The sequence below is a fragment of the Lolium rigidum genome, chromosome 7, assembly GCF_022539505.1.
Source record: "Lolium rigidum isolate FL_2022 chromosome 7, APGP_CSIRO_Lrig_0.1, whole genome shotgun sequence".
NCBI classification, from domain to species: domain Eukaryota; kingdom Viridiplantae; phylum Streptophyta; class Magnoliopsida; order Poales; family Poaceae; genus Lolium; species Lolium rigidum.
Genome location: NC_061514.1, coordinates 50690211 through 50697490, shown reverse-complemented (window position 1 = coordinate 50697490; position 7280 = coordinate 50690211).

The following is a 7280-nucleotide window of genomic DNA, read 5'->3' as shown; positions in this document are numbered from 1 at the left end:
TGTGGACATCAGTGATCAGTCCCAGCGGTCATCACAGCGACGATCGGCCCACTTGCCACCGTCACGGCGACGGTCAGGAGACATCGCACGATCACCAGAGAGTGATAGTCACAATCAAGAGATTTTATGCAATCTCCGCGAGAGGCACGAGAGTCACGTTCACCATCTTGTCGGCGACATGCTGCGGCATTGGCAGACGAGGTGAAGCCAGCAGACTGGCCGGTCTCCGAGAGTATCTCCATTCGTCAATCATGTGCACAGACATGATGAAAGTGCATGGAGCCCCCATGTGTGGTTTTGGTAATTAATGACAATCCCTATGGACTAATGTTTGCATTGAGTTATATTTGTAGGAGTTGTCCATAGGCAATGCTTGAACCATATGTTGGCTTCAAGGTTGCAATAAGAAGAAATTGATGAAGGATATCAAGTGTCAAGTATGTCTTGAAGATGAAGATGAAGTGAGCCCTCAAGTTACTTCAAGACATCAACATGATGAAGAATGAAGAAATGAAGTGCAAGTTCAAGATGAGCCAACTCGAAGAGATCATATGCTTGAAGCTTGCCATCCATATGGTATTGATGGATATGTGAAGATACGTCGAAGAAGAAGCTCTCCCATAGTGGAGTATGGGGGAGCAATTCGCATGTCTTCATCAAGCAAGCACAATCAAGAAAGGCGTTCCATCTTGTTGCGGTCAAGACCGTCATCATCAAGCTCAAGTGGAATGCGCAAGGTTAAGGTTTGCTCTTGATAGGGTTTCTTTCTCACCGGTCTCATGGTATAGTTGGAAACCGGTTTATAGTTTAGTCGCCGTACTATCAAGAGGGCTCTCGAGTGAGTAACTCGATCGTATCCTTCGGAGAGCTCAAACCTTTGCATACTTGCATCATATTTCTTTGTTGTTATTAGGATATTATCCATGTGATGTTTTAGAGCTTGTGCTTATTCTCATGACAAGCTCTAGTTGATCGAGAATGGTTTTTGCACGGGCAACTTATTGCATTTTCGAGGTTGGAGGTTTTACCGGCATGTCTTTTTTAGATAGGTCAAACCTTTTGTCATTTATTTCTATCCTCCATTGTTGGACTATGATGGTTCCCTGCATGATCTTGTAGAGCTTGTTCCTAGCTTTAAAACAAGCCCAAGATCATCAAAATCGGTGTCCGGATGCTAAAGCCCGTTTCAGTTTGATGTTTACGCCGGTTTCGGGGGCGGATATTCCGGCCCAAGTTTGGGGCGGATAATCCCCCCCCCCCGGAAAATCCGGCCTCTGGAAAAATCCGGGCAAATATCCGGCCCCCCATCTAGGGGCATGTTTTTTCTGGTCCTTAGCCGTTTTTCGGGGGCCGGATATTTGCAATATCCGGCCCCGGATAATCCGGCCTGAGCATACCCAAACGGTCATATTTCGATGGGAGGGGGTATTTAAGCCCCCTTCTTCCTCCTTGGGCTGTCATCTCTTTCCCCATTTGCTCTCCACCATTGTTGACCTTGAGAGCTTGCCATATCCCTCTACTCCTCCAATGCTTCTTGAATCTTTTTGAGGGAAAAGGAAGAGGAGATCTAGATCTACATTTCTACCAATCAAATCCCTCTCTTTGTGAGGGGAATCCACTAGATCTAGATCTTGGAGAAATTTGGTGTTCCTCCTCTTATTTGTTCTTCCTCTCTTATTCCCCCAATAGCTTTTGTTGCTTTGTTGGAATTTGAGAGAGAAGGACTTGAGCATCTTTGTGGTGTTCTTGCCATTGCGTTTGGTTCATCGGTTTGAGTTCTCCACGGTGATTCGTGGAAGAGTGTAGAACGGTATTGGGGGGAAGCCTCGCACGGTAAAGGCCGTGGGGTTCCTGTGTTTATATATTGGGCACTCAGGCCAATTAGGGTTTAGATACAATTACAGTTAGGTCCTAGATAGATACAATATATACAATCTAACACCCCCCCCGCAGTCGCAACGGGAGGTTCTCGGACGCAGAGACTGGATCGAAAATCGAGGAACAGCTGAGTCGGTAGTCCCTTCGTCATGACATCAGCGAACTGGAGAGCGGAGGGAACATGAAAGACCCGGACTTCACCAAGAGAGACACGCTCTCGGACGAAGTGGATGTCAATCTCAATGTGCTTGGTGCGACGATGTTGCACTGGATTGGATGACATATATATGGCGGAGACGTTGTCACAGTAGACAATCGTAGCCGTGGCGAGGGGGCGATGAAGCTCGTGTAGAAGCTGACGAAGCCAACAGCATTCAGCCACGGCATGGGCAACAGCTCGATACTCAGCTTCAGCACTGGAACGTGAGACAGTGGTCTGGCGCTTGGAGGACCAAGAAATCAGACTGTCTCCATAGTAGATGCATTAGCCTAACGTGGATCGACGAGAGTCCGGGCAACCAGCCCAGTCAGTGTCAGAATAAGTAGTCAGGGAGGTCGAGGACGATGCGAGAAGATGCAGTCCGAAGTCCATAGTACCACGCACATACCGAAGAACACGCTTCACCAATACCAGGTGAGACGTGCGAGGTGCATGCATATGAAGGCATATCTGCTGAACAGCATAGGAGATGTCCGGACGTGTGAGGGTGAGGTACTGAAGTGCACCAGCCAGGCTGCGATACTCCGTACCATCTGGAAGCAGATCACCATCACTTGCGGAGAGCTTAGCTTGAGTGTCGACGGGTGTCGTGGACGGGTGACACTCAGCCATACCAGCACGCTGCAGAACATCAATGGCATACTGTTTCTGGGACAAGAACAACCCAGAGCAGGAGCGTGCAACAGCTATCCCAAGAAAGTAGTGAAGGTCACCAAGATCCGTCATAGCAAACTCACTGTGGAGCATGTCGAGCAGTCGCTGAAGAAGAGCCGTGGTCGAGGCGGTGATGATGATATCATCAACGTAGAGGAGCAGGTACGCTGTGTCATCCCCAGAACGTAGCACGAACAAGGAGGAGTCAGTGACGGAGGCGAAAAAACCCATGGTGGCGATGTGAGCAGCAAACCGATGGTACCAGGCGCGGGGAGCTTGCTTCAAACCGTAGAGGGATTTGTGCAGACGACACACATGCTCAGGTCTGCTGGCGTCGACGAACCCTGGAGGCTGTTGGCAGTAGACAACTTCATCAAGGGTGGCATGGAGGAAGGCATTCTTGACGTCAAGCTGACGAATAGGCCAAGAGCTGGAGACGGCGAGGTGGAGAACAAGGCGAATGGTGGCAGGCTTGACGACGGGGCTGAACGTCTCGTCGTAGTCGATGCCGGGACGCTGGGAGTAGCCACGAACAACCCAGCGTGCCTTGCGTCTAGCAAGGGAGCCGTCGGAGTGGAACTTATGATGAAAGATCCATTTGCCGGTGACGACGTTAGCGCGAGGAGGGCGCGGCACGAGAGACCAAGTGCCGTTGTCGATGAGGGCCTGATGCTCAGCAGCCATGGCGGCACGCCAGAGAGGGTCCTGGAGAGCTTGCCGAGCCGTGGTGGGTACCTTGTCGACAGAGTCGGAGGCGCAGAGGTTCAGCCGGTCCCTAGGGCGAACGGGCCGACCGGAGCGGGTGGTGACGACAGCAGGCGGCGTAGACTGCACGCGTGGTGTGCATGCACCACCACGGGCGGGAGCACGGCTGCGCGTCTCCTCGGTAGCCACGTCCGGAGTGGTGGCGGCGGAGCGGGAGGCCGTAGCAGCAGCCCACGCGGATGGGGCCGCGGCGTGGGATGGCGCGGGCGAGGCCGCGGGAGGCTGCTGCGGGGCAGCCAATGACGACGGGGCCTGGAGGTTGGCGAAGAGGAAGTCCAGGCGTCGCTTGTATGGTGGCGATGTCGCGGTCCGTGTCGGAGTATGCTGAAACGGAAAAACACCCTCACCGAAAACAACATGTCGGGAGATGATTATTTTTCCTGAGGAGATGTCGTAACAGCGATATCCACGATGTTGGGACGGATAGCCGAGGAACACGCAAGGCGTGGAGCGAGGCCGAAGCTTATGAAGGGCCATGGAGGCGACATTGGGATAACATAGGCAACCAAGGACCCGAAGAGTGTGGTATGGAGGAGGACGACCATGGAGGCGCGTGAACGGAATAGATGAACCGATGGCCTTGCATGGTCGGCGATTGAGAAGAAACGTGGCCGTGGCCAAAGCTTCAGCCCAAAACGACTCCGGGAAACTGGCATGGAACATAAGCGTGCGCATCGTGTCATTGATGGTGCGAATGCGCGCTCAGCCTTGCCGTTCTGTTGAGAGGTATATATGGACACGATAGACGGAGTGTCGTACCGTGTGTGGAGAGAAGAGTATCAACGCGTTTGTTGAGGAACTTGGTACCGTTGTCCGTTTGTAGGGAGTGTATGGTGGTGCCAAATTGAGTGCGAGCATATGCGAAAATGGTTTCCAAAGTGCGAGTAGCACAAGATTTTTGATGCAGTGGAAAAGCCCAATAAAAGTGAGAGTAATCATCGACAATGACAAGATAGTAGCGAAAGCCAGAATTGCTTATAATTGGTGATGTCCACAAATCACAATGTATTAAGTCAAACTTGGCACTAGACACTGTAGATGACGAACTAAACGGTAAACGCACGTGTTTGCCAAGTTGACATGCGTGGCAAACGGACGTGGGTCTAACTTTATTAGACTTGATTAAGGATAATTTCTGCAATGCCGACATAGCATCATGACCAGGATGGCCGAGTCGTTGGTGCCAGAGGTCAGCGGAGGCGGAGGCGAGCATGGCGGTGGCGGTGGGTGGAGCACGACGCGGACTGCCAGGAAACGTGTAGAGATCCCCTTCGCTATTGCAGCGAAGGATCACGCGACGAGTCTTCAGGTCCTTCACAGAAAAACCAAGAGCGTCAAACTCAACAAAACAAGAATTGTCGCGAGTAAATTTACGAATAGACAAAAGATGGCGAATTAAGTTAGGAACAAGAAGCACATGATTGAGTTTGAAGATTTTTCCTGAAGGAGACCTAAAGGAAGTGTAACCTGACTAGGATATCGGGACGGACGAGCCGTTGCCGACGGTGACAAAGTGTGGAGAGGAGAGTGGTGCGGAAAAAAGGATGTTACCCTCGTCGTTGGTCATGTGGGAGGTGGCGCCGGAGTCCATGACCCAGCCACCCTGCTCGTAGAGGCTGTTGAGAGCGGCGATCAGCCCCGCGTTGTCCCAAGTTGGCGATGAAGAGGACGCGGGCACGGACTGGTAGACGGGCGCGGCCGTGGGCGCCGAGGTGAAGTGCGCCTGGGGTCGAGGGCCGAGGATGCCAGGGCCGGAGGGTGCGCACCAAGGCACGGCCCCCGGGGAGAAGCACACCCACGGTCCAGTGGGGGCGGGCGTCGCTGCCCGTGGAGCGCCACCTTGCTTGCCGACGGGCTTGCCCTTGGTCTTGGTGGCGGTCTTGAGCTTGCCGGTGTTAGAATCACCGCGGCAGCCGGGGCCGGTGCACGCCACCTGCTGGGGGCGGGCCTGGGCGACGAGGGCGGTGGAGGCGGCAGTGGTGGCAGCGTTGGCCTGCTGCATCTCTTCCATGAGGAGCATGCTCCGAACGCGGAGGAAGGTGGGCAACGGGTCCGTCATGGAGATCACCGTGGCCGCGGAGGAGAAGCGGGGCGCGAGACCGCACAGGGTGTTGAGGACGAGCGTGCGATCCGACACAGGGGAGTCGTTCTCGGAGAGAGCATCGGCGATCTTCTTCTGGCTCTGGCAGTACGCGGTGATGGAGGAGGCACCCTGGACCAGCTGGCGGAAGTCGAAGTCGAGGTAGATGGCTTTGCTGGCCTTGTTGGCGGAGAAGAGCTCGAGGACGGCGAGCCACAGCTGGCGCGCGGTCTGATCGCGGGAGAGGACCATGTCGGCGACGTCCTCGTCGATGGCGGCGTGCAGCACGTTGAGGACGGTGTAGTCCGCGGAGGCCCATGCAGCGTCGGTGGGGGCGGCCGCGGTAGTGCCGTCGACGTGGCCGATGAGCCCGGCGCGACCGAGAGAGGCGCGCATGTAGATCGCCCACTTGGTGTAATTCCCGACGTCGAAGGAGAGGACGACGGGGCCGACTTGGCGCGGGGCGCTGCCGGAGGGCAGGGTGCCGGAGGCGCCGTTGTTGGCAGGAACGATGGCGCCAGAGGCCGGGGAGACGGCGCTCGGGTAGGTGGCCATCTGTGGCAGCGGAAGGGAGAGCGGCGGCGGCTAGGGTTAGACCTGGCGGCTGCGGCTCGGTGGAGAGGATCGGAGGGTTTTAGGGTTTGGTTAGGCTGATACCATGTAGAACGGTATTGGGGGGAAGCCTCGCACGGTAAAGGCCGTGGGGTTCCTGTGTTTATATATTGGGCACTCAGGCCAATTAGGGTTTAGATACAATTACAGTTAGGTCCTAGATAGATACAATATATACAATCTAACAAAGTGAAAGCAAGAAAGTTGTTACTCTTGGGTTCTTGGAACCCTAGACGGCTTAGTGGTCTTTGTGGTGTTCTTGGGGGCTCCAATTAAGTTGTGGAGATTCTTCAAGGGCAAGGCCTTTGTGGTGTCTTTGTGGTGTTCTTGGGGACTCCAATTAAGTTGTGGAGATTCTTCAAGGGCAAGGCCTTTGTGGCAATTTATTGGGAGCCTCCAATTAAGTTGTGGAGATAGCCCCGAGCTTTGTGCGGGTTCGGTGACCTCCCTAAGGGTCCATAGTGGACCGAGGACATCCCTTTTGGTGGGAATTCTCGAGGAGAATACGGTGGCGCTCGTGCATTTGGAGTGACTTGTCCTCCACACCGCTCCAACGGAGAGTAGCACTCGAAAGAGTGTGAACTTCGGGATACATCGTTGTCTCCGCGTCACTTCGGTTATTCTTATACCCGAGATCTTTACTTATGCACTTTACTTTGTGATAGCCATTGTGCTTGAAGTTATATATCTTGCTATCACCTAGTTACTTATATTGCTTAGCATAAGTTGTTGGTGCACATAGGTGAACCATAGTATATAGGCTTTGGGCTTGACAAAGTAACGCTAGTTTTATTCCGCATTTGTTAAGCCCATCTCGTAAAAGTTTTAAATCGCCTATTCACCCCCCCTAGGCGACATCTGTGTCCTTTCACATGAGCGTACATATCATCGAGGGTGACGCCAACATTGCCATTGACGGTTGCCACCAACTCATTGTATGTAGCATCGAGGACGTTGGTGATATAGCCCACCATCTCATCCTCTTCCACCGGTTTCCCAACGAGGATGATGACGACGAGGCCATGGCATATATGGGGAAGATTTTCGGATCAAATCAGATCGTGGGGTTTT